Genomic DNA, 27,972 nt, shown 5'->3' with positions numbered 1-27,972 from the left:
ATATGATTACCCAGAAGTGTTGCAGATATTCAAAGTACCTGGGGGTTCACTTTAATGCATAGACCCTGGTATTTGATGAAGAATATGATGTCCCCGTTTTCAGTTTTTTAAAAGCGTGTTTATCTCTTCTGGATTTTACAAGCCATGTCGCTGGGCTGAATGAGAGAACAGCTCCTCATTCCAAGCAACTGCAGCAAGCAGCAAGGAAGGTGGTGCAAGCCCAATAAGCTGAGCTATCCATGGGGATGGGGAAGAGAGAGAACCCCATAATGTTAAACAGGACAGGAAATTAAATGGAATCACTCATAGGCAAGAGATGAGAAACCCATCAGGCCTCCAAATGTTGGACCACAGCTCCCCATCCCTGCCAGATACCAAGTGCCTGCCCTCCAAGTTATGGGGAAATGCAGTGCCTCTGACAAAATAAAATAAAAATAAATCCATGTTTGCTAGGTGAGCAGAGGGTTAAGACACAAGTTCCCTTTAAATTCCTAGAGGGCACTTTGTGAGGTCATATCCTCTGCTTGCCCAGGTGGGAAAGGTAACAACAGGAAGATAATCCTTAGCATTCCTCTCACCTGGGGAACAGTCTCTTTGTCTTCCTGCAGCCATAGGGAAGGGATAAGAGGGTCAAAAACACCACCTTTGACCCTAAACCATGTATTTTGTCATCTAGACGTATATTTTGCCTGACTTATTTCATGGCTGTTTTCTGCTTGAATTGCATCTGCAGCTTTATGTAAGTAAACTACTTTATTTTTTAAAATATTCTTCCATTACAGACTTCTGTGCTGTTGTTTTGTTTAGAGGGATAAATAAAGGGGAAGAGCCAGCCTTCCTAAAGCATCCTGAATAATAATAATAATAATAATAATAATAATAATAATAATAATAATAATAATATTTATACCCCACCCATCTGGCTGGGTTTCCCCAGCCACTCTGGGCAGCTCCCAACAGAATATTAAAAGCCCTATAAAACACAACAGAAAGCTTTGTCCCAAGTTTCTGTGTAAAGGGTGGTATATATTTAATTCTGCTAAACTAGACCCTCATCCTATCTTACTGTCCAAATCCATCCTGAGACAGGTAAGATCAGAGCTGGCACAAAATCATCATTGCTATTTCAATATATATCTCCCTTTCCTTCAGGCACCCTTTCTAGCTGGCACACATGGTTCTCCTTCTGTCCATTTTGTCCTCGCGACAGCCCTAGAATAGTAGAGTTGGAAGAGACCCCGATGGTCATGTAGTCCAACCCCCTGCAATGCAGAAATCTCAGCACGAAGGCTCCCATCCAATTTGAAACCAAACTGGACCCTGCTTAGCTTTGCAAATGTGCCAGCAGTTTTATCGCGGCACGAGTTAGGCTGAAAGAGTGTGCTTGGTCCAAGGTCACCCAAAGAGCTTCATGGCAGAGTGAGGATTCAATCTCTGATCTGCCAGGCTCAAGTCCAACATACGAACCACAACACCACACTGGCTTTCAGCTCCAGGCCCCAAAGCTAACCAGAAGATGCTTATATTTCCCCCTATCATTTATCTCCTTTTCAGCCCATGAATGTTTGTATTTTCCTCCTCCTCCTTTTTAGTGTGCAGGAGTTCCCAGGCAAATTAGAAGATTTGGGGAGTTGTCACTTCTAGGCAGGGGTGAGATGCGGTAGCTGCTAAATTCAGTTCTCCTTCAGAACGATTAACTCTACAGGAGCAACATCCCTTTTGCATTTAGTCTCTTTAAGGTTTTTGCTTGTTTAAATTATCTCTGCATCTCTATCTACTCTTTAAAAAACCTTTTAAAAATTTCTTAATGTGGCCAGTCTTAGGCCAGGACTTGACTCCCTCCTGGCTTCCGGGTAACTTGACAATCAATACTCAGGAACAAATTGCACAGTCTTTTATCCTCAGGAACCTAGGCTGCTGTTTCTGGCTGGCTCAGAAGGGGGAGATGTAGCACAAGGAATGTCGCTGTCGGAACAAATTTTCCGCTGCCAAGTGAATTCTCCAAGGATTTGGTTCAAACTCTGCTTTTTTTTGGTCCACATGACCAGTTCTGGGTAGGCGCTCACATGGACAAACATAACGGATTAACCTAGCAATCAGAAAATCAGCAAGTCCTGTGGCTTCAATAGTTTAGCAGCCATAATCACAGAAGTGGCTTATTTGTAACTTTGGGGTGGGGTGGAGTGCAGAGTATAATCTGGTGGTATAATCTACACCGTACAGACATCCTCCGATGTCAGCTGAGCTCTCCACAGGAACACCCACGGGCTTGGTTCACGTGATCCTTCTCTTCCAAAGATCACACAGATGTGGGGGCTATGTGTGTGTCATCTGGTGCTCACATGGAATACCTGGTTGACAAATGGAGTCTATGGGGCTGGCTGGCAAAGGAGAGATGCTTTTGGGAATGTAATAAGCTGGTTTGTATTGTTCGTTTGTTTATTAGACTGGTTGGCTGTGTGTTACACTGAGGTTCTCAAGTGACACATTTAAAAGTGTCAACATAGATAAGTTACAGTTAAACCTTGGTTCCCGAACAGCTCCGTTTTGGAACGTTTTGTCTTCCGGACACCGAAAAAACCCGGAAGTAAATGCTCCGGTTTTTGAACATTTTTTGGAAGCCGAACATCCAACGTGGCTTCGATTTGAGTGCAGGAAGCTCTTGCGGCCAATTGGAAGCCATGCCTTGGTTGTTAAACATTTCGGAAGCCGGACGGATTACGTTTGACAACCAAGGTTTGACTGTACAGTGGTACCTCGGGTTAAGAACTTAATTTGTTCTGGAGGTCCGTTCTTAACCTAAAACTGTTCTTAACCTGAGGTATCACTTTAGTTAATGGGGCCTCCCGCTGCCGCCGCCACGCGATTTCTGTTCTCATCCTGAAGCAAAGTTCTTAACCCGAGGTTACTATTTCTGGGTTAGCAGAGTCTGTAACCTGAAGCGTTTGTAACCTGAAGCGTCTGTAACCCGAGGTACCACTGTATAATAATGACACAATCATACAAAACACTTGGAATTCCATAAAAAATGTACAAAATGCATCGCCGCCACAAGGAGCTTAGGTAGTGCACTAACAGCAAAGATACTAGCACCAAGTCACTCCATTGGGTCATAGAATCGTACAGCTGGAAGGGACCCCGAGGGTCATCTAGACCAACCCCTGCAATGCAGGAATCTCAACTAAAGCATCCATGATAGGTGGCCATCCAACCTCTGCGTAAAAACATCCAAGGAAAGAGAGTCCACCACCTCTCCTGGGAGTCTGTTCCACTGCTGAAGAGCTCCTAACTGTCAGAAAGTTTTTTTCCGAAAGTTTAGTTGGAATCTCCTTTCTTCAGACTTGAAGCCATTGGTTCAAGCCCTACCCTCCAGAGCAGGAGAAAACACAAGTGTTCCCTCTTCCATGTGACAGCCCTTGAGGTATTTGAAGATGATTATCATATCACTTCTCAGTCTCCTCTTTTCCAGGCTAAACATACCCAGCTCCTTCAACCATTCCTCATAAGGCTTGGTTTCCAGAGCCTTGATCACTGAGTTCTGTATTGTCAACACTGGCTGGCAACAGCTCTCCAGGATTTCAGACAGGAGACATTCCCAGCCCTGCATGAAGATGCCAATGACTGAATCTAGGAGCTTCTGCATACAAGACAGATGCTCTATCCCTGAGCTATGGCCCTTTCACTTTTCCTTCCACTTCCAACATATAATTCTGTTGGCATCCCCAACCAAATACTGTATACGAATGAGTGTTATGTCGCAGTATGTCAGGCTTCAGGGATGATCACAGCGAGAGAAGAAAGAATCTAATTCCTAGGAATGGCGATGCTCCCAATTAAGGGTTCCACCCACTTCCTCCCTAGTCACCCACGTCACCACCATGTCTTGTACCCTGAGCTTGTAACCACTGTGCTGTCTGTGCTGCCACTTTATCAGCTCTTTTTGACCTTGGGCTGAGTGGATTAATGCTTTTCAAACAGTGAATCTGTTAACTCTCCCTACCAGTTCTTCTCCTCCTAGCTGTTCCCCATCCAGTATTCCCCAGCTTCTGCCTTCTGAACTATGTCCTTCTGCAAACCACTGTTCCAAATCTACACTGTTCTCCTGTTCCTGGGTAGATTCAGGATCCTGAGTAGGAGCAGGGGGAGGGGGAGGATCCCACCATTCCTCCTCAGTGCAGCCCTCCTCAGCTCAGTCCCTGGCACAGTAACATATGACCAAGACAGACTATGTTCCCACCTAGCACAATATTGACAACTTTGACTGCCTCAGTGTAGGTTTTTCACAAGATCTGCTATCTGATCCTTTTTATGAAAGTCGGAGATGTTTAATCAATAACCATATGCAAATGTTATGCAAATTACTTCATAATTTACATCTACACATGTAGATCATCATAAGCAGATTTTAATGCAAACTTATTTTGCCCTCTTTTCTGGTGATCCTCCCTTTTGGGAGGCTCGTTTGCATACATGCAAATTGGCATTGTGTGAATGGGCACTCAGTCAAATGGTAAGAAACATAAAAGCAATTAGGGCTTTGAGACGGAGTTCCTATGCGAAAGGATGATCCTCAGCTTCGGAGCAGAGGATGACGAACCAATGAATTTACAGAAATGTCAGGAAGAAGGAGAATGACATAACCAAAACTTATGGGGGGGGGATGGGACTCCTGAACATTACAGTGATAAAATAAGAAAATCATAGCCACAGAGATGAATAATGATCAAAGACTGAAGTGAAATCAAACCGCAGAGCAGAGGGAGCGAGAGAAAACAGCAGGGGTGACACAGAGGACAGAGGGGGGGGCTATATCTTTCCAGATGAGCACCCTGAATCAAAGTGAAATGTACAACTAATTCAATCCACCCAAGATGTTTCGGGGGCAGCTGAGATGCGGCATCTCTTGCAAAGTTACTCCAGCTGCTTCACACACCACCTTGCAATTCTTGCCAGGGAGTGAAGAATGGGCTGGCTGGAAACAAAGGGAAAATAACCCCCAAAGAGCCCTCCCACGTCCATATATATCTCTCTATCATCACTCTATCTCTATCTATCTCTATCTCTATCTCTATCATCTCTCTATCTCTATGTCTATCTCTATCTCTATCTCTATCATCTCTATCTTTCTCTCTCTATATATGTAAAGGGACCCCTGACATTAGGTCCAGTCGTGGCCGACTCTGGGGTTGCGACGCTCATCTTGCTTTATTGGCTGAGGGAGCTGGTGTACAGCTTCTGGGTCATGTGGCCAGCCTGACTAAGCCACTTCTGGTGAACGAGAGCAGTGCACCGAAATGTCGTTTACCTTCCCGCTGGAGCAGTACCTATTTATCTACTTGCACTTTGACGTGCTTTCGAACTGCTAGGTTGGCAGGAGCTGGGACCGAGTAAGAGGAGCTCACATCGTCGCAGGGATTTGAACCGCCAACCTTCTGATAAATAAAACCAAATGACTCAACCAAATGATATTTTAAGGAAGCCATTCTTATTGGGAAGTAAGCCCCATCAAGCACATCAGGATAGGGCTGGGGCATGTGGGGCTCCCCAGATGTTATTGGACTCCAACTCCCATTATTCCTAACCATAGTCTATGCTGCTACTGTATGCTTGTAAAACGTGGACCACTTATAAACGCCATCTCCAACTCCTTGAAAGATTCCATCAACGGTGTCTCCGAAAAAAATTACACATCACCTGGGAAGACAGGCAAACTAATGCCAGTGTACTGGAAGAAGGAAAGATCAAAGTCGAAGCGATGATTCTTCAGCATCAATTTCATTGGACTGGTCATGTTGTGAAGATGCCTGATTATGGCCTTCCAAAGCAGCTACTCTATTCCGAACTTAAAAATGGAAAGCGTAAGGCTTTCAACAAAAAAGAATTAAAAACTCTCTCAAGGCAACTTTTAAAAAATGTGGTATATACACCAACAACTGGGAAACACTGGCTTGCGAGCGCTCCAATTGGAGAACAGCCTTTACCAAAGGTGTCATGGGCTTTGAAGATGCTCAAACTCGGGATGAAAGGGAGAAACAAGCTAAAAGGAAGGCACGTTTGGCAAACCCTCACCATGATCAGTTCCTGTCTGGAAACCTATGTCTCCACTGTGGAAGGACGTGTGGATCCAGAATTGGGCTCCACAGTCACTTACGGGCTCACTTTTAAAACTGTGTTTATGGAAGACAATCTTACTTGGCTACGAGTGATCGCCAAAGAAGGAAGATTCTGCTAGCAATGGCAACATTTGGAAGGCTCTACCATCCTTGCAGCAGGACCTACTTCTGACTAAATATGGAAGAGATGGTACTGTTAGTAATCATTACTTTTCTGGCTCTGCCTGCATGAACCAGATCCCTCCCCATCGACACCGTCATTCATTACCCGATGACTACAAGAAAACAAATGAGGCTGAATTAATCCGTTTCCAGATGAAACTCATGGCCTGTTAGCCTTGTATCTGTTCTCTTATCTGGGGCAGGCCAAATAAGATGTTCCTTAATGCTATATAGCCTTGGCTGAGCACAAAAATGGAAGACCGATAGGCTTGGAGCGGGTGGTCCTTGTGTCTGAAAGGACGACAAATGCTTGTTTGTTTTCTATGTAGTGCCCACACCGTCCAGATCTAGTTGCTGTATGTGCCCCTCAAAGTGCTTCCTGAGAAACTGATTTCATTCTGAAAAGAAAAGCTTGTTGCAGATGGAGTCTGTGTTGCCTCAAAGTGTTTCCACTGAGAAACAACAACTAATAATAATAATAATATTTATACCCCACCCATCTGGCTGGGTTTCCTCAGCCAATCTGGGTGGCTTCCAACAAAATATTATGCACTATATATTTAAAGAAGTATCACACCACTTTAAACAATCATGGCTTTCCCTCAAAGCATCCTGGGAGCTGTAGTTTGCAATAATAATAATAATAATAATTAATAATAATAATGTATTATTTATACCCTGCCCATTTGGCTGGGTTTCCTGAGCCACTCTGGGTGGTTCCCAATAAAACACCAAACATTAAAACCTTCCCAATACAGGGCTGCCTACGGATGTCTTCTAAAAGTCAGATAGTGGTTTATTTCCTTGACATCTGATGGGAGGCTGTTCCACAGGGCGGGCGCCACTACCGAGAAGGCCCTTTGCTTGGTTCCCTGTAACCTCACTTCTCGCAAGGAGGGAACCGCCAGAAGGCCCTCGGAGCTGGACCTCAGTGTCTGGGCTGAACGATGGGGGTTTGTGTCCACTGCTGCCCAACGATGATGTGGGTGGGCGCACACCCAGATTGCAATCCCCACTTCCTGCTTCGTTCAACTGGAGTGTGTGCAGGAAGGAAAAAAGCATGGGTAATTGAATCAAAGGAGGATTTCCAAAAAGGTGTCAAGTAACCACAACCACCTTTGTGGACAGCAGTATCTAGAATCAATCCAGATGGAAAGCAGCATGTTGCAAACAATTCTGGATTGAGGAAAAGCTACGTTCTTGTGCTGCAAATAGCTTAATATGGACACAATCAGAAAATCTTGTTTATTTATTTTTTTAAAGATTTTTATTTGATTTTACATTTTACATTTGCATTCATATGTAAATCATAATCATATACAAACAGGATTCTCTGAATCCCTAGATTTCCCTCCACCCCTCCATGGGTTCAATAGTTATTCTTTTTCCAACTGCATCATATAATGTTCTCCATATTTCCTTCAAACTGAATTGTTATCATAGTTCTTGTTACATTGCAGGTGTTAAAATCCTGTCAATGTTTTTAATGTTTACAGTATTTTTCTAAATAGCTTATAATTTCCCCCCATTCTTTATTAAATTTATTGTCTTCTTGGTTTCTGATCTTCCCAGTCATTTTTGCCATTTCGGCATAGTCCATAATCTTTGTTAACCATTCCTCTGGACCAGAAGTATCCTTGCAGTTGTTGATGCGTACATAGTCTTTTCTGCTCCTTTGGTATTTCTGGACCTAAAATTCCTAATAAAAAAGCTCCTGTTTTTTCCACAAAAGTTATTTTTAACATTCCCCCCCCCCAACTCATTATAAATCATTTTCCAATGTGCTTTCGTTATCTTGCACGTCCACCACATATGGTAGAATGTGCCCTCTTCAGAGAATCATTGTTTAAGTTCGCTGTGCAGATATTTGTCATATCTTGACACAGAAGGGTAATTTTTTTTTTATTGTGGCAGCTAGTGTTACCATTTGATGTGCTAGCTCAACGGCTTGTGCACATAGCGGCTTGCACATGTTGTTGTTGTTTAGTCGTTTAGTCATGTCCGACTCTTCGTGACCCCATGGACCAGAGCACGTCAGGCACTCCTGTCTTCCACTGCCTCCTGCAGTTTGGTCAAACTCATGTTCGTAGCTTCGAGAACACTGTCCAACCATCTCGTCCTCTGCCATCGCCTTCTCCTTGTGCCCTCAATCTTTCCCAACATCAGGCTCTTTTCTAGGGAGTCTTCTCTTCTAATGAGGTGGCTAAATTACTGGAGCCTCAGCTTCAGGATCTGTCCTTCCAGTGAGCACTCAGGGCTGATTTCCTTCAGAATGGATAATCTTCTTGCAGTCCATGGGACTCTCAAGAGTCTCCTCCCTCTATTTTGCAGTGTGCTTGGAGGGCACTATGCCACCCAACACATGAGTGATTGGAAGGGTTGGGACTAGCTGGTAGAATCATGCCACACAGAGCCCTGGCATAGCTAGGAATATTTGCACAGAGCCGAAGCAGTTACTTCTCAATGTGCACATTCAGGACATGTGGGTAGGCAGTCATCTGCAGCATCTGGTGAGGATTTTAACAGATTGCCGCAGCTGAAAGATAGTTGATGGCTCAGGGGAGGGTAGAATGCAAACAACTTCCCACAACACCTCTGTAAGTTGCCACTCGGTAAATGGCGTCTATGTGACATAAACTTGTTTGAGAACAACCGTTTCTCACAGCGAGATTCAGAGCCATTAAATCTGCAATCCTAGACACATTTGCCTGGGAGTAAGTCGCATTGCACTCAGTAAGGCTTACTTTTGAGTCGACACATCAAAGAATGCGCTGCAAGACTGGTGTTCTAAATGAATTTACTCTACACCCCACTGAAGATGATGGGACTTACAGTACATTGGAGTCAATGTGCAACAGCTTGCACTGTGAGTCTTATGACATTCCTCTCCCCCGTTACATGCAGCTTTTGTCAATTTAGTTTTCCTCTTGACACAAAAAAATTATTGCTCACATGATGACAATATAGTCCAATAGTTATTACCTCTGAGGAAAAAATCACCGCTGTTGTTATTTTTTAATAACGGTTATTACCTGACAAAATAATAGCAATGCCATTTCCCCAACGGCGGTGTAATTGTGGCAAATGGTTTTTAAGGAAGCTCACGATGAATGACTGAGAGGCCATCTAAGAGAGTGGAACAAAAGACTCTTTCAAGTACAAAGTAGGTGGGTTTGAAGATTGCCATAGGTAAACATAATATTAATAAGCATTAGGGAAGGCATAAGAATGCAGAAATACCCCAATGCCAATCTGCAAATCAATAACTCGCCCACACTTTGGTTCCTATGCCCAATTCTAGTTGCCCCAAGTGACAAGGTTTGGAAAAGGCACAGTCATTTCCAATACAAAATGGACCCAATCCGGAAACCCAGCATGCATGTTATTGTGTAGGACAGAGGTTTTCAACCTTTTGGGGTCCACGGATCCCTTGACCAACTATATTCCTTCTGCATCACCCCTGTGGGGCTCAAGAGCCAGCAGCCCCTCCCCCCCTTTTGAATACCCTCCCTTGTGGAGTGTTCCCTCAGCCTCCTCTCCTCTCTCCTTGGGAGTCCCCTGGGCAGCCTCAGCTGTCGCCCCCTGGTCTGAGCTTCCCCTCTTCCCCAAAGAGAGGTGCCTCCCCACCCTGCCCTACAGGGGCCTGAGAAGCACCCCCTGGCCAGCCCCAGAGGCGCCATTCCCCTGGGAAGCTTGTAGCCAAGGCTGCTGCAACAAACAGCTGTGCAAGCCTTGGGGGGGGGGCAGAGATGTGAGAGGACATCATAGAATCATAGAGTTGGAAGAGACCACAAGGGCCATCGAGTCCAACCCCCTGCCAAGCAGGAAACACCATCAGAGCACTCCTGACATATGGTTGTCAAGCCTCTGCTTAAAGACCTCCAAAGAAGGAGACTCCACCACACTCCTTGGCAGCAAATTCCACTGTCGAACAGCTCTTACTGTCAGGAAGTTCTTCCTAATGTTTAGGTGGAATCTTCTTTCTTGTAGTTTGGATCCATTGCTCCGTGTCCGCTTCTCTGGAGCAGCAGAAAGGGAGGGAAGGAAAGAAAGAGGGACAGAGGCCAATGTTGCCTGCGGCACCCCTGACCATCATTCAAGCCACCACAGGATGCCACAGCACACTGGTTGAAAACCACTGGTGTAGGAAGATCTCCCCTTTGACAGTCCTATGACAGTTGATGAGGGGGAAAGCACAGGAGAACTTTGGACCAAGTTTACTGGCATTAATTGTACTACCAGTGTGGTGTAGTGGTTAAGAGTGGTAGACTTGTAATCTGGTGAACCGGGTTCGCGTCCCCGCTCCTCCACATGCAGCTGCTGAGTGACCTTGGGCAAGTCACACTTCTCTGAAGTCTCAACCCCACTCACCTCACAGAGTGTTTGTTGTGGGGGAGGAAGGGAAAGGAGAATGTTAGCCGCTTTGAGACTCCTTCGGGTAGTGATCTCCTTCGGGATATCAAATCCAAACTCTTCTACTATCTTCAAATTGTTTACTGGTTGCGTGTCCCATGCGTTGGTCTTTCCATGATTTTGCCCTGAAGCAATGTCAGACGAAATGGCCTAGAATTGAGCTCAGTGGTGGAGAGACGAAGAGCACACAGCATGAGATAAAAATGTTTCCCACATTGTTCTCTCTCCAGATACATCTATAATGGACACAACACACTCCAACTGTTCCTGTTTATCGCCTTGGCTGGAAAATATCACTTCCTCTTGTTGATGGATCCTTCAGGTAATTGAATGACGCTGAATCAATATTTCTTTCATGCACACTCACATGTTTGTGTGGTTATAAATGGAGAAAATTTATTCCCAGACTTTTTTTCTTGCTCAAGAAACAACAACAACAGCAACAACAGTAACAACAACTATACCACCACCACAACAACAACAACTATACAACAACAACTATACTGCCCTATACCCACAGGTCTCAGGGCAGTTCACAGGATGAAATTACAATATAAAAACACATTGAGAAGATTAATTTGGCATTTGATTTTAATCACCTTTGTCATATTGCCCGGAGAAGCATTATTTCCCAAATCCATGTACAGTGGTACCTCTGTTGTCAAACGTAATCCGTTCCGGAAGACCATTTGACTTCCGAAACCTTCGACAACTGGGGCGCAGTGTGCGGTCGCCAAATTCAACTCAGAAAATTGAGAAATGCGCCTCGGAAGCCGTTCGACTTCTAAGGCATGTTCGAAAACAAAAGCATTTACTTCTGGGTTTTCGGCGTTCGAAAACCAAAACGTTCGGCTTCTGAGATGTTCAACACCCGAGGTACCGCTGTAATCTAATATGCACATTAGGGAACAGCAGCCTCATATCTGCTTCAGATGTCACAGAAAGAGCACTAGGTCATGTGCAGGATAGAGTCCATGGTCCGACCACTGTGCACTTCTGCCCCCTCTTGCTTTCTTGGAGGTTCCACCCAGCACATACATAAGCCATAGAAATCACTATAATCCGATTGCCTTTGATCAGAATGTAATGATGTTGTTAAAATATTGCTTTGAAACCACATGGAAATGTCTCAGCTGAAGCCCCTTCAGATGTGGTGCGGCCGGCTCTACTGTTAGGGAAAATATGGTGGATGCTTCAGGCAGCAGACACTGGAGTGTGTGGAAGGGCAGCGGCAGCTGTCCCTTCTGAGTTAACTTCAGACATTCTCCTCTGTCGGATGACAGGACTGTTAGGATATTTCCGTTCCACCTTAAAAGGGAGCAGGATGTTTGTGTCACAGCCTGCGTATTTTCCTGTTTCACAGGATGTTTCTGTTGTGTCTTTGCTTTCATTTCTCTCTATGCCGGAGCACTGAAGCAGGCAGTCATGTTTTTCTTTGTTCTGATCAACGCAGAAATAAACTTGTAAATAATGCAGTTGTAGAGTCCCATGGATTGTGTGAGCAGCTTCAAGGAATGAAACCTGTAGCCCCTCTGTTGAAATTAGAGTGTGTCCAGTGCTGTTTTTTTGGGGGGGGGGGATGCAGGGGTACACATACTCCTAAACCAGACATGGCCAAACTTGGCCCTCCAGCTGTTTTGGGACTACAACTCCCATCATCCCTAGCTAACAGGACCTGTGGTCAGAGATGATGGGAATTGTAGTCCCAAAACAACTGGAGGGCCAAGTTTGGCCATGCCTGCCCTAAACATTTTATGAATCTAACGGTAGAAGAAACAAAAAAATTTTAGTTTCTTCTCTAGCATGATGAATCGTCAGTTCCCTTGCTACCCCTGATAGCGGCCTCATTTCTTGTCATGGTGTTTCCCGAATCTCAGGTGGAAATGAGCGTTTAATGTGTGAAGTAGGAGTTGGAATCTAGCACGGTGATTGGTCAGTTTTTTTGTGTTTACTGTATTTATTTTCCCCGATTTGAACTATAAAATGGTGATTTTCTTGAGTCAAAATGAGAGTACCCCTAAACATTTTTTTAGAAAGAAAGAAAAAAAGCACTGAGTGGGGCTATTTGCCAGGAATTTCCCAAAGCAGGTTCTAGAATTGTATTGAAGCAAGGCAAAAACAGTTAATTGAGACCTTTGGCACCCCAGTCAACATGGCCAATGGTTAGAAATGACAGAATTTGTACAGCAGCAACTTCTAGAAGGCCAATGATTCTCCTGCCTTGATCTAGAGCAAACTGCTCATAAACTCTCAGAACTATTCCAAAATAAGCATTGCTTTATTTGAATTAAAAGGTAAAGGACCCCTGAATGGTTAAGTCCAGTCAAAGGCAACTATGGGGTTGCAGCGCTCATCTTGCTTTCAGGCTGAGGGAGCCGACATTTGTCCACAGACAGCTTTCTGGGTCATGTGGCCAGCAGGACTAAACAGCTTCTGGCACAAAGGGACACCGTGACAGAAACCAGAGTGTACAGAAATGCCGTTTACGTGTATTAAGACACTTGGTGGTTTGCATTAGCCATAAGAACACCTATATGTTTTATTTGTTCAACTGAGGCTGAGTACAGTACTTTTCGGAGGATCAGACCTTGAACACTTTTGTCTTGCATTACTGAAAAATTATTGGTGATGTGAGTAAAGCACCATTTTCGAGTGCTTTTGGACACATTTGGAAACCACTTTGCCTGAAAGTGTGTTGATGGATGTGCTTTGGAGGGTTTATCTTGTTTTAGTCAAGTGGCATTTTTGCTAGATGACGGCTTCCAGTCTGTTTCATAGCAGCCTTTAGACTTGACCCAGCTTCTGTTACGCGTCAGTCAAGGTCCAGGCCTCAACCAGACAAATATTCAGTCACCAGTTGCTCCTCAGCTCAGTGGATACGCTCTGTAATTTCCATTCAATTACTATAATTTGTGTGGAGAAAACCTACATATCTCCAAACTATTTCTATAATGAACTTGAGCATTTTATGGTGATGGTCAAGAATAACAACAAGATATTTTTGAAAGCCTGTTTGGAGAGCTTTCTTGCAGTAATCAGTAAGAATCTCTCATTCCTAAATACTCGTTGCTCTTTTTATAGGACAGCAAAGTTGTCGTTGTGTTGTTGTTTTTTAAGTACTGTAGTTTATTAAACCTTCAGCAGTTGAAGAAATGTGGTAAACTATAAGGAAAACAACCAAGTTAGAAAAGGGGGAAGGAACTTGCATCAGAAAGTTGCGCAACTAAAAATTTATGTGCTGTTACAAATATACATTATTTGGATTCTTCTTTTCCATTCTAAAAAAATGCACCATTCTGCCATCTTGGAAAGGCCAGAATTTGTTTTTTTAACATCCAAATAGCACTACATAGTGACAGCACTACAAAACAATATATTGTATTAATGAAAAGCTGCAAACATTGATACTGTACATGTTGTCTTCTTTATTCTCTTTTAGATAGACAAGGGTATTTGCCATAATTTTCTATGTAAATTGAGGAGGGGTTTCGTTATTATTTATTTATTTATTTATTATTAATTTCTTATTAGTTTTATGTTATGACAATATGCAGCAAAAACATTATATATTAAATATCTTATGTAAAAAAAAAAAGCAAAACAAGTGAAATATAAAATAACAGAATGGGGGGGAGAGAGAGAATATATATGAAAAGGAGTGAGGGACAGCATAACGAAACCTCCAGATTGCCATGAATAAATTAACAGGGAAAATATCGCCATTTATTTTGTCATTCCAGAAATGCAAAAACAAGACCCACCTCTCAACAAGTTTGTTTTCAGGATTATTAAATATTGTGTTTCTCTCATATGCAAGTTTTATCATTAAGATAGTTTTCCTTAACAAATCAATTATGGTAGAGGATCTTCATTTGTGTGCAATATACAGTGGTGCCTCGCAAGACGAAAAGAATCCGTTCTGTGAGTCTCTTCGTCTAGCGGTTTTTTCGTCTTGCAAAGCAAGCCCATTAGCGGATTAGCGCTATTAGCAGTTTAGCGGCTATTAGCGGCTATTAAAGGCTTAAGGGATTAGCGGATTAGCTGCTAAAAGGCTATTAGCGGTTTAGTGGCTTAGAAAAAGGGGGTGGGGAGCGGGGAAAAATCTCAAGACTTGCAAGACATTTTCGTCTTGCGAAGCAAGCCCATAGAGAAATTCGTCCTGCGAAGCACCTCCAAAACGGAAAACCCTTTCGTCTAGCGGGTTTTCCGTCTTGCGAGGCATTCATCTTGCGGGGCACCACTGTATATGGTGACCATTTTGCATGGGGGCTCTGTTCCTGTCTGCCCCCCCAAAAAAGTTGATGGAGCGTGCGTAAGCCTGCTGCAAGTGAACTGGTTATGTTCCCTTAAATCCACTTCTGATGTGCAATGTATGTTTTCGAACAGTTAATACTATTGCCTAGGCAAGGAAGGAGATGCATTTTGGATCTGGCTGAGGTTTCTCGAAGGCGCTCACATCAAGGCCGCAAAATGCTTAATTCAGCTTTGCAGACCTCGCTGCATCCCAGACTGTATTACTTTTCAACTTCCAGCTGACTTGGTTAACCTTGTCCTTGCGCACAGAAGGAACCTCACTGTCGTGCTCTGATATAGTGTGAGCTCAGAAAATGCTTGTAACAACTGGCGGGCCTCCAGAACTGTTAATGCGTTTGGCTGTGCTACCTGCTGTGTTTTTGGAAAGTGGGGGAACAGTAAAATGAGGTTACGAAGCACATCCTTTTGCAAACAGCCGGGAAATAGTACTGGTCGAGTGGTTAGGTCACATAGTAGAATCTTTGAAGGCTGTGAGTTCCAACTGTTAATTGATTCCAAACAGCCCTAATCTATACAGTGAAAATGAGACTTTTGGATTGGTCTGGCTGCTGAATAGGATCCTAATTGCATGCACCGTTTTTTAATAAAAAAAAGTGTGGGTGTCAACATAAATAATAGAAGTCAGAATGCCTTACAGGCAGGTGGTTCTGCACAGGAATTAGTTTGGACCTGCATTTATGCATTTTGATGAAGATGGTGCTGCTGCCGCTGAGAGATTTGTTTTGTTGTTCCAGAGCACTGCTTCACCCCTTCCCTGAAGGAAGTTGGGTTTTATTGTATTTATTATGAATGCAGTGGGCAATACTGGTCTTCTGGCAGCTTATAGTGTAGCCTTATGAGGCTTTGCCCCCGGGTGGGAAAAATATTGCGCCCGGGAAAGGGAAGTGGGAGCCAACAGACACTCAAGGAATAGTTTCGGAGAAAAGGCTTTATTTCTACCATCCATGAACTGGTAGAAGGAGCAAGTGTGATAGTTCACAAAAAGCATGCACAGGTTCCCAGTCATGTGCACAGAGCATATATTCCCCTTCCAGTTCCCTCCCCCTTTCTCCTCCTCCTTCCACAGTCCTGCCCATGAGTTCCTCTGAGCATGAACAGAAAGCTGTCTTGGGACTATTGTGGACTCTTGGCACCCTCCCCAGGAAAGGGGAGTGAGAGCAGTTCGGCATGTCCAAGAAGTTGCAACTAGAGTGAGATAAGATTCAGTTCTCAGGCCTGCTTTGAACAGAGCCTATTCATTAGCTTTTTGAAGCCTTCTCGTGCTGATAAAAACTAATGAATACAGTGGTGCCTCGCAAGACGAAATTAATTCGTTCTGCGAGTTTTTTCATTCTGCGAGTTTTTTCGTCTTGCGAAGCACCACTGTGTATTGACGGTTTCCCATAGGAATGCATTGGCGGTTTTTTAAAAAAGGCACAAGACGTTTCGTCTTGCGAAGCAAGCCCATAGGGAAATCCGTCTTGCGAAGCAACTCAGAAAACAAAAAATTCTTTTGTCTTGCGAGTTTTTCGTCTTCCGAGGCATTCGTCTTGCGAGGTACCACTGTATGTACCAGCATCTTGTGAGAATCCACAGAAAAGCTATAGCTGTTTGATTTTTAGAAGACAAAAGGAATTTTGGACAGTTTTGAGGCTTGGTGTGATTATTGAGTGTGGGGGGTGACTTCGGGCCTAGGTGGGGTCACCTGTCCTCACCTTCCTTCAATAGTAGTTTAGTAGTAGTAGTAATAATAATAATAATAATAATAATACCCCACCCATCAGACTGGGTTGCCCCAGCTACTCTGGGCGGCTTCCAACAAACAACAACAACAAATTACTTGTACCCCGCACATCTGGCCGGGCCTCCCCAGCCACTCTGGGCAGCTCCCAACAGAATATTAAAAACACAATAAAAGATCAAACATTAAAAACTTCCCTAAACAGGGCTGCCTTCAGATGTCTTCTAAAAGTCAGATAGTTGTTTATTTCCTTAACATCTGATGGGAGGGTGTTCCACAGGGCGGGCGCCACTACCGAGAAGGCCCTCTGCCTGGTTCTCTGTAACCTCACTTCTCACAGTGAGGGAACCGCCAGAAGGGCCTCGGCGCTGGACCTCAGTGTAATAAAACATGAAACATTAAAAACGTCCCTAAAAGTTGTATAGTATCAGGACTGCATAGCCTTTCTTCCTCAGAGCCTGATACTGTTTTTTTCACATATACACACTATGTATGCTCTGCTTACTTTATACTGGGCTGTACCTTAGTTGTAATGAGTGGTGGGCGTGGGTGGGGGAGCTTGCAGAAGACAATAGGGCTGGCCACTTCCCCCCACAATAATTCTAGCACTGATTGGCAGGCCTATTTGTGTTAGTTGAAATACTTTGTAGAGAATGTGGGAGTTCAGGCTAATGGCAAGAATGCCCAGGCCGCTTAGTGTGACTTCAATAACATTAGTCCTCCTTGAGTGCTAATTTCTGTTTCAAAGTGCACAAAAGAAATGTTAAAACGTTGCCCACGAGAGATCAAACTGATTATGTCAATACGTAATCTGCTAAACAGCCCCTATGTATATTTTTAACTTAGAAGATTGGGAGAACATATCAAACGGAAGCCATTAAATGTGTCCTGAAATACAGAAAATGGCAATAAAATTTCTAGAAAATATTTGCTGCTTTGTACACGTGAAAAGGATCTAGGGGGCTTAGTAGACCACACGCTTAACCCGAGTCAATAGTGTGATGCAGCAGCAAAAAAACCCCAACCTAATGCTATTCTAGGAGGCATAGACAGAAGTACAGTGGTGCCTTGGGTTACATACGCTGCATGTTACAGACTCCGCTAACCCAGAAATAGTACCTCGGGTTAAGAACTTTGCTTCAGGATGAGAACAGAAATCGTTCTCTGGCGGCACGGCGGCAGCAGGAGGCCCCATTAGCTAAAGTGGTGCTTCAGGTTAGGAACAGTTTCGGGTTAAGAATGGACCTCCGGAACGAATTAAGTACCATATGTTCTGGCATACGAGATGACTTTTTATTCCTGGAAAATCACCCCCAAAGTCAGGGGTTGTTTTATACGCCGGGTATACGCATTGCGAAGGAGAGGGAGCCGGTGAGCAGAGCCGCCCCTTCTGCCATCGCTCTTCCTCCCTCCCCACAGAATGGGACACGGAAAGTCCTTCCGAGCGTGGCGCTTGCCTGCCCTCCCGCCAAACGCCTCACCTCGGGATGCTGCTGCTGTGATGGAAGAGGCAGCAGAGGGGTGCGCGCTCTGGCCCTGGCGACGCTCAAACTCTATAACTCTGAAACTGAACAGCAAAAGTTGGGGGGTCGTCTTATACACCCAGTCGCCTAATATGCCAGAATCTACGGTACTTAACCCAAGGTACCACTGTAGAATGTCTCTATTCTGCTTTGGTCAGATCACACTAGAAGTGCTGTGTGCAATTCTGGGCACCACAATTTAAGAAAGATTTTGACAAGAATGTGTGCAGAAGAGGGCAACCAAGATGATCAAGGGTCTGGAAACCAAGCCTTATGAGGAACAGTTGAGGGAACTGGGTATGTTTAACCTGGATAGGACACTGAGAGGAAATATGATAGATATCTAAAAGGTTGCCCCATGGAAGCAAGCTTGTTTTCTCCTGCTCTGGAGTGTAGGACCTGAACCAACTTTTTCTGCCCACGGTGCTCCTGAAATTCTATTATGTATAGCCACATAGTCCAGTCACTTGTAAACAGAAGCAAAAAATGTAGTTGCCCCTTTTCTTGGGAACCTCCCTCTTCCTCAAAAGAATTGTGCACTTTTGTGAGTCTCCCTGAGAATGTTTCCAAAAATGCCCTCTCACTTTGGTGGCCTGAGGAAGTGAGAGAAGACCTCCTTTGCCCAGCCCTTGTAATAATAACAGTGTGGGATTCACACACACACACACACATGCATTTTTTAAAAAAAAATATTGTGTCTCAAGGCTCGAGAAAGTTCCCAACCTTGGGACAAGCCTTTTTCCAAGGCGTGAGAAACTGGCACAGGCTGAAGCAACCTTCTTTAGCTTGCTCACCAATTACCCTGAGCACAGGTGCCTGTGCCTGTGTGAAAGAAGGTACACTTGTTGATGTGTACAGCTCTGCTGGTGTGTACACAGACTGCCCACTAACTAAAGGCTGCATGTGAAGGCTGCAAGTGCAAGAGTACAGCTCCACTATTTGTGCAGCTCAGCATAGCGGGAGCTGGCGTTTGTCCACAGACAACTTTCCGGGTCATGTGGCCAGCATGACTAAGCCGCCACAGAACACCATGAGGGGAACCAGAGCAGCACACAGAAATGCCGTTTACCTTCCCGATGTAACTGTACCTATTTATCTACTTGCACTGGTGTGCTTTCGAACTGCCAGGTTGTCAGGAGCTGGGACAGAGCAACGGGAGCTCACTCCGTCTCGGTGATTCGAACCGCCGACCTTCCGATCGGCAAGCCCAAGAAGCTCAGTGGTTTGGTCCCCGGCCCCACCTGAATGGTGCAGCGAGACATTTAAAAGAATGATGCAGCAGGGAGCGTTGCACCATTTGGGTTTCAATCCAGGCAGCATCACATCCGTGCTGGTAGGAGATGCTTAAAAGTCCTCAAGCACTCTAACAAGCTGATTTTAAATTCCTTAAAGAAGAAACGGAGACGCCAACCACTGATCAGTTATAAGATTTTTTCCTTTTAGAATTCAAGCTTACACAGTAATCTATGCCCACTATAGTCATAATTACATATTAATATCTGCATACAAAAGCTATGTAAAAATTATATTCTTCCCCCAAATATACAAATTTTCTCTTCAGATAGTTTAAAACATTTGTGATCACATATTTTAATATAGCTTAGGCTGAAAAAATATTACCCATCTAGCATATCACTTAACACTGTTTGGAAAACAGAACAGAACAGAACAAAACAAAACATTTTTTTTTTTATAATAAAAAAAAAGATCCTATTCCAGAATTCTCTGTCTTTCAAATAAATTCATGTAACTTCAAACAGCCTCAGGGCATGACTCCAAAACACAGAAAGGGCAACTCTAAAACCCACCAGAATCTTTCCTATTTTTATTTTGTAAAGAATATAGTATTATATTGGGGGGAATGAAGCCATTTTGAGGAATTTTAAAATTAAGAACATAAAGAAATAAGAGGGGAAATTACTCATTCATGCCCTGATATGATCTTATCCAACACTAGTGTAATTAAATAAAGTGTCTTTTTAATGTTTAACATTGTGCTCAGTAATTTACATCAATTCAATCCACACCGCGATGTAGATTTACATTTGATTGTCTTGTGCATAAATAAGGGTTCGCTTTTAAAAGTTAGGTAAACTGTGCAAATAGACAGTCACAAACAGCTTATTACTTGCACAATATTGCTTTTGAAGGCGACATCGTTGAATGTGGATCAATACACACAAGCAATGCAGACTCTCTTTGCATTTGCTAACATTTATACAACACAGTAAAAACTTTGTGAGAAAAGGCCATACCTTTTTTGTCATTGTGATTTTTTAAACTTTATTTTTTTAAAAAGCAACATTATTTTTGTTTTTAAAATAAATGTGCTCGCTTTGTTTTAAATATTTTACGTGGAAAATAAACCTCTACCGCTCTAGGATATCGTGTCTCTATAAAAATTTATATAAGGGTCATATCGTAGTAGTATCAAAAGGGAGTATCTGATAAATCTAGTTATTTGAATAAAGTTACAATAATAACAGGACAAACCAAAACTTCTCGCATAGGTCTTTGCTGTCTCCAGAGTTGCAAAAAGGCAGGCGAAGAAAACTTGCTTGTTAACGTAGCACATCTCAGGGCACAGTGTCTTTGCAATATTTGTCTCCCAAACCTCTCAACGACCGTGCGAGGCAAGGGGCAATTCTGGAATATAAGGCTGAGAGACAAGTGACTTGCCCAAGGTCACCCAGTAGGTCCTTAGCAGAGCGGGAAAATGTTGGTGAACCAAACAGTCTAAAATTCTTATCACCTAGATGAGGGACCGAGAAACCTCAGCCTTTCGCTTGTGGATGGACTCCAGCTCCCATTGTTCTAGACCACTGGCTGTGCTATCTGAGGCTACTGGGAGCTGGAGTCCGTGAACATCAGGAAAGCCAGAGATTCCCCAGCCCTGACCTAGACCAAACTGACTTTTCCAAACAAAGCAAAAAATGGATGCGTCTTCCCTGGTTTTGATTCTCATTGCTGACAGTGGGGGAAAGGGTTAGCCTTGCAAGCTATTTCTGAAAACCATAAGACTGGTTGGTTTTGCTTATGATTTATGCAGCGAGAAGAAGTCTGTATGACACCTACAAGTTAAGAGTTCCATAGCATAAAGATAACATCACTAGCAATGACACGCTCCTCTTGCAGTCAGTAGCTTTGTCCAGGCAGATTCCGGAAGAGTAATCTTCCTTCCAATCCCATTTTGATTTTGCTTCTCCTTTTCTGTGCTCCGCTCTGCGATGGAGTGATTATTTAGCACAAAGATAAAATCACAAATGTCCAATGTCTAAATTCCGACATCTGTATTTTGGCACAGTGTTGTTACTTTTAAGAAACTGCTATCTCACCATATAAATACATTGTCAAGAAATTACAGAACTCAGTTGCAACACAAACCCAGTGCAGCTTAAACATCTGTTTGTTTAGAGCAAGAAATAGTAAAGATGACACTTTTTTTTAATAAGGAGTTTTTTTTCATATAGAGAACACTCCACTTGCTACTATACCTAGAGCAGAAAGCAAAATTGAGAGCCATGTGGCACTGTCAACAAGCAGAAATAAACGCTGTGCAGTGTAAAAAATCATCTTTGTTGTGTTCTGCCAAAAGGCTCAATCCACACAGAAAAAAATACTGGGTGTAGGATTTGCCACTATGAGTAGTCGGTTCTGAAATCTACCCAAGACGCTGGCCAGGATTTGACAAAACCTTATAGTTTACCAACCTTGGCAGGACTGAGGACTATGTTCATTTTTTTAAAAAATACCCCACACATATTTAAACAAACTAAGGACTCAAACATAGGTCCCAATTCTGCTCTCTCCCCCTGGTGTAAATGAACAGTGAAATCGCTGAAAAGCCTGTGGAGCTACAAATGTAAAAAAACCGGAGTGACTGAAATAAGGATTTAACACCCTTACATTTTGCTAGACCGTCTCCGAAGTACAAAATGGCTATTGAGTTGTGATTGATGACTTGATGGTAACTTAGTGAATTGGGCTGCACTTACCTAGTGAGTCCCATTGAATTAAGTAGGACTTACTTCTGAGTAGACATGCTTAAGAGTTGCAGCCTTAAGTGTCTCTGAAGCATAGTGCGCATTGCTAACCAACTACCACTTAACGTTTTTGTCTAAAAAGGTGCTTTAGAATACTGAGTAACAAAGAACTAGTGACCTATGATGTTGGACAGTAGTCCTAAAGTGCCACCTGCAGCTCTGTGCCTCCCGTTCTCATCCATGATGGGAAATGCTTCATATGAACAGAAGGATTCCTTGTTGCAAATGGCGGAAAGGGTGTTCCTCAGCCCTTAGAAAACAATGGGAAAGTTGTGGAGCTAGATGTGCAATGGGGCCATTTGGCTGGGCTGGCAGAAGATGCTTTTCCTCCACTGCAAAGGAACCTTTGGGTACATCCCTTCAGTGTGTGATGATTATTTTTGTTTGGAGAAAGTATTAAAAGTCAGATTGGGACTTTGGGCCAGAGTAGGGGAGCCCCAGTGCTTTTCCCCCTAAAAAAATGTTCAGCGGTACTCTCATTTTGACTCAAGAAAATCACCATTTTATAGTTCAAATCGGGAAAAATAAATACAGTAAATGGACAAAAGTACAAAGGTTCACAAAATGTTTAGGAGTATGCATACCCCTGCCTACCGCCAGGGAAAAAAGCACTGGTGAGACCCATAAATTGATGTTCCTTTTATTTCAGGCTGTAAGCCTATACCTACTTAACATGAGAGCAGGGGCCATCAAACTGAATGGGACTTGCTGGCGAGTAAACATGCATATGATTTCAGCATTAATTTATTAGTGGGCTGGGAGGGGCTGGAAGGCAGAAAATGTGAGCAGGGTCACGTTTTACCCTGCACCCTGACCTAAACTGGCTACCCACAAGCCGCTGCTTGCACCGTTATGGAAAATGCGCATACTGGACAGTAAAACCTCGGTTGTCGAACATATTCCATTCCGGAATCCCGTTTGGCTTCCGAAACGTTCAACAACCGAGGCGTGGCTTCCGATTGGCTGCAAGAGCTTCTTGCACTCAAGCAGGAGCCGCGTCGGATGTTCGGCTTCCGAAAAACGTTCAAAAACCAGAACACTTACGTATGATAACGGAGGTGTTCGGGAACCGATTTGATTGTACTAGGACCAAGAGGGCAGGAAGCAAGCAGTAGGCAGAGCAAGAGCCAATGACAGGTGGAGCCAACTAATTTTGGTTTTGTCCCCATCCTCCTCTCTGCTGACTCTCCCTGCAAGGCAGAGGCAGACTTGTAGGAGCCTAAGGTGGAGGAAGCAAGTAGCCAAGACCAGCCCCTGGACCGGTTGTAAGACAGAAGACATGCAGGTCTTCTTGGAGGAACTGAGATTGATGGGGCAGCCGTCCCATTTTGGTAATGGAGCAGCCTCCATGGCTAATGGCTCAAGCAAGAACTGGGAAGTGGGATTTTGATCAAGAAAATGCCAAATGGTTCTCATCTTACTACCCTAGGGCTACTTTTAAAAGATGTGAAGGGAGACAGTTGTCTTTGTGTGTCTGGGGCGCTGAAGGCTTTCAAGAAAAACAGCTCTTGACTAAATGGCTTTAAGGATGCCCCCAGACCCAACAGCCTTGCCGTATTTCATTTCACGTTACTCATTTGTTCCCTATTAATCCAGTTTTAAAATTTACATGTTTCCTCCGCATGCAGGGTTCTCTGAATTGGGGACTCGAGTCTTTGAAATTTATATTAAGCAATGCTGAATTCAGGTGATTATGCCAGACATTCCCCACATGCGCTTGATGATATGTGCTGAGAAATGGGAAGAAACAGGGAAACTTCCAAGACAGGACTGTGAAGTGCCTGCATTTCTGATATCATCAACTGCCCAGTTTAGCATCTGCTAAAAGAATCTGGCAAGGCCAAGGAGGAGTTGGGCCATCATGATGGCATAAATGCTTGATTCTGTAGGGTTAGGGAGGGTGCAAGTCCTATGCCCAAACTTGGCCCTCCAGATGTTTTAGGACTACATTTCCCATCATCCTTGACCACTGGTCCTGTTAGCTAGGGATCATGGGAGCTGTAGTCCCAAAATATCTGGAGGGCCAAGTTTGGCCATGCCTAATATACCAATCATGGGTGGTTTTCTGCTTTTTACCAACAGTGCAATGCTATATATGTCTACTCAAAAGTAAGTCCTATTGCATTCAGTGGGGCTTACTCCAGGTAACTGGGCACAGGATTGCAGCCTGAGGTTACGTTTTGTATAAAATATGCCAGGAAAGGTTTTCAGACCATGGGAGGCAATAACCATGAGGAAGTTATCAGCAGCCCATGGTCTAGAGGACACCTTAAGTACTGCTCACCCACATCTATTTCCATAGATGTAGATTGAACTGCAGCACTTTCAAACTCCACTTATCTCCTTATTAAGTAAGCTGACGAGGGCCGGTTCCAACTTGTGATGTATTTGCCTGTAATATTTGTAAAGCAGGTATTTGACAAGACACATTTATCTGGGCAGATGGTTGATCTATTTTGAATTTGTTCGTCTTTTGGAGAAAAAGAAATTCCCTGAGTTGATCCAATTGAATTTTTGGATAAGCATTTTCAAATGACTTAAGCTGGTGAAAGAGACCAGGTGAAGCTTACTTTGAAATTTTGCATATTCTTATGCTATCAGAAGCTTATGAAACAAAAGGCATCACAAAAGCTCACAATTGCCTCTTTTATGGCAACAACTGTCCCTCTGGAGACAGGGGATATTAGGTTCTGTAGACGTATCTGGCACCCGAGAGAATATTATGCAACCTCTTGGATGCCTCATTCATGAATTGATCTATGTTAACACTTTTCACTATGGATGTGGGTTATTACTCTTGCAGTAATAACTTTTGTAATGACTTTTGTTTTGCAGCAGTTAAAAAACAAAAGGACTCAACATGATGCCTTTGTTTCTTCTGTGACTGTTTAGGAGCCTCTCATTCTCCCCCCCCCCAACCCCAAATTCATATAGACTGTGAAAAATATATACGGCATGTTTAGGCATTTGCTAACATGGATCACAACCTAACCTAAGTCATCGAAATCAGTGAGTTTAAGCACACCTAACTCTGTATTGGATTACGGGGCCATGGACTTGATTAATGTCCACCATGTGATGACACGGTTTGGTGCATGAGCACTCAAAAGACTTCCTTTGCTAATGGAATGAAGCATGGCTGAAAAGAACTCTACTGTTCTCATTTTGTCCACAGTGAAAGTCTTCCTGAGTACAGAATTTTTCCAGAGTATACAATGGTGCTCTGGGTCTAGACTTCTAGCGATTGTTCTGGACCGACACGGCTCCCAAGGGTTTGCGGAATTGTCGTCGTCTTCTTGCAACAGAAGACGTAACACATGCCGCTTCTGGAACTAATGTTGATTGATTGCCAAAGCAGTTTGCTATGTGGCGTGGGAACTTGTTGTTTCAGAAGTGCAGGCACTAAGCCCCTGCTGGCTGCAGCACGGACTAGATTCACGTTTCCTGGGGTCCTTGCCCCGGGTTACAGTCACTATGAGAGTGATTGTAGACAGGCAGTGAAAGGGTCTATCGCCTTTGTTACTTACTGATATGTGAATGCACAGGGTAGTATGGAAGGATTCAAAAAGCGTATTTTGAGAATAAGCCTAACAGGGAAATGAAAAGAAAAGGGGGGGAAAGAGAAGGGCTTGCCTGATGCATCATATAAAAAATGAGAGCAGTTCACAGCAAATAAATTACCGTATTTTTCGCCCTATAGGACGCACTTTTTCCCCTCCAAAAATGAAGGGGAAATCTGGGTGCGTCCTATGGGGCGAATGCAGGCTTTCGCTGAAGCCTGGAGAGCGAGAGGGGTCAGTGCGCACTGACCCCTCTCGCTCTCCAGGCTTCAGGAGAGCCCCAGCGCCAGTCCCACAAGGTCGGGGGACAGAGGGAGGCGGAACGCTGCCATCTCACTGTCTCCCGAAGTGGTTTGGAGGCTGACGACGGGGAGACCCCGCCGCCAGCCCCGCAAGCTCCGGGGACAGTGGGGAGGTGCAGCGCATCTTCCCGCTGTCCCCGGACCTGATCTGAAGGCGGGCGGTGGGGAGAAGAGCGTTTCTCCCCGCTGCCGGCCCCACAAGTGCCTGGGGGGGGGGATAAATTTTCCCCCCTTTATTTCCCCCCCAAAAACCATGGTGCGTCCTATGGGGCGAAAAATACGGTAGGTGTTCCATGAACTGCATATCTAGCCTGTTTAAATATCACCATCAGAACAGCCCCACATGCACTGATTCTGGATTAACAGAATACAGCAGCAGGAGAGCTTGGTCCTGCACAGTTTGGTACTAATCTATCAGAGGAAAAGAATTGTTTTCAGGGAAGGGGGAGAAAAAAGGAAAATCAAGTCTAAAATGCAACCCATTATCTTAACTAGGGAAAAGGATGAAGTGTAAAGGGCTTGGTTGGCGTAACTTTTAAAGCTGTTTTCCCTTTATGGTCAGTTTTATAGAGATTTCTATAAAAGGAGAGACAGTAGTCATTTCAAATACTCTGTGGTCGCATCTATACCACACATTAAAAGCACACGGCTTTCCCCAAAGTATCCTGGAAGTGAAATTTACCTTTCGCAGAGCTGCAATTCCTAGCACGCTTAACAAACTACAGTTCCCAGGATTCTTCAGAGGAAGCCACGTGGATACACGGTGTGGATGTGACCTGTGAATTTAGCCCACCCCTGCAAATGATTTTTGAATCTGGGTCTCGGAAAAGCATTCAGACAACCCATTTTCACCTCAAGATTCCGCCCACAATGTCAAAAAGGCCACTAGGAATGGATGGGAAGTCCCTACTGTGGTTGTGGGAATGGTCATTAAACTGCTAGAATGAAGTTGTAGAGTCTTAAGTACAAATACATTTGTATTTTAGGGCTATGTCAATTTCTCTTGCCTACGTTTCCGGGAGTAGCCAACATGGCCCCTTCTAGATGTCACGGACTCCAGTTCCCATCATCCCTGACCAGTGGCCATGTTTGCTGGGGCTGATGAGAGTTGTGATCCACAACAACTGGATGCCACCATGTGGGCTGCCCCTGATTTATATGCTTTGAGTTTATAATAATAATAATAATAATAATTTATTATTTATACCCCGCCCATCTGGCTGGGTTTCCCCAGCCACTCTGGGCGGCTTCCAAAAGAATATTAAAATACTATGATACATCAAACATTAAAAGCTTCCCTAAACAGGGCTGCCTTCAGATGTCTTCTAAAAGTCTGGTAGTTGTTGTTCTCTTTGACATCTGGTGGGAGGGCGTTCCACAGGGAGGGTGCCACTACCGAGAAGGCCCTCTGCCTGGTTCCCTGTAACTTGGCTTCTCGCAGTGAGGGAACCGCCAGAAGGCCCTCGGTGCTGGACCTCAGTGTCCGGGTAGAGCGATGGGGGTGGAGACGCTCCTTCAGGTATGCTGGACCGAGGCCGTTTAGGGCTTTAAAGGTCAGCACCAACACTTTGAATTGTGCTCGGAAACGTACTGGGAGCCAATGTAGGTCTTTCAAGACCGGTGTTATATGGTCTCGGCGGCTGCTCCCAGTCACCAGTCTGGCCGCTGCATTCTGGATTAGTTGTAGTTTCCGGGTCACCTTCAAAGGTAGCCCCACGTAGAGCGCATTGCAGTAGTCCAAGCGGGAGATAACCAGAGCATGCACCACTCTGGCAAGGCAGTCCGTGGGCAGATAGGGTCTCAGCCTACGTACCAGATGGAG

The 27,972-nt window shown here is 44.1% G+C and overlaps 1 long non-coding RNA gene across 1 annotated transcript in view; it reads left to right on the top strand.

Moving 5' to 3' along the window:
* Nucleotides 1–546: 546 nt before the first annotated feature.
* LOC310660501 overlaps nucleotides 547–27,972 on the top strand; it is a 40,061-nt gene continuing 12,635 nt past the window's right edge. The window contains exons 1-2 of the long non-coding RNA XR_014503445.1: nucleotides 547–739; nucleotides 10,919–11,010. This is a non-coding gene — a long non-coding RNA (uncharacterized lncRNA). The remainder of the gene's footprint in view (nucleotides 740–10,918; nucleotides 11,011–27,972) is intronic.

This window comes from Podarcis tiliguerta, assembly GCF_965153285.1.
Source record: "Podarcis tiliguerta genome assembly, chromosome: 12".
Taxonomy (NCBI): Eukaryota; Metazoa; Chordata; class Lepidosauria; order Squamata; family Lacertidae; genus Podarcis; species Podarcis tiliguerta.
This window is presented reverse-complemented; position numbering and strand designations above follow the sequence as displayed.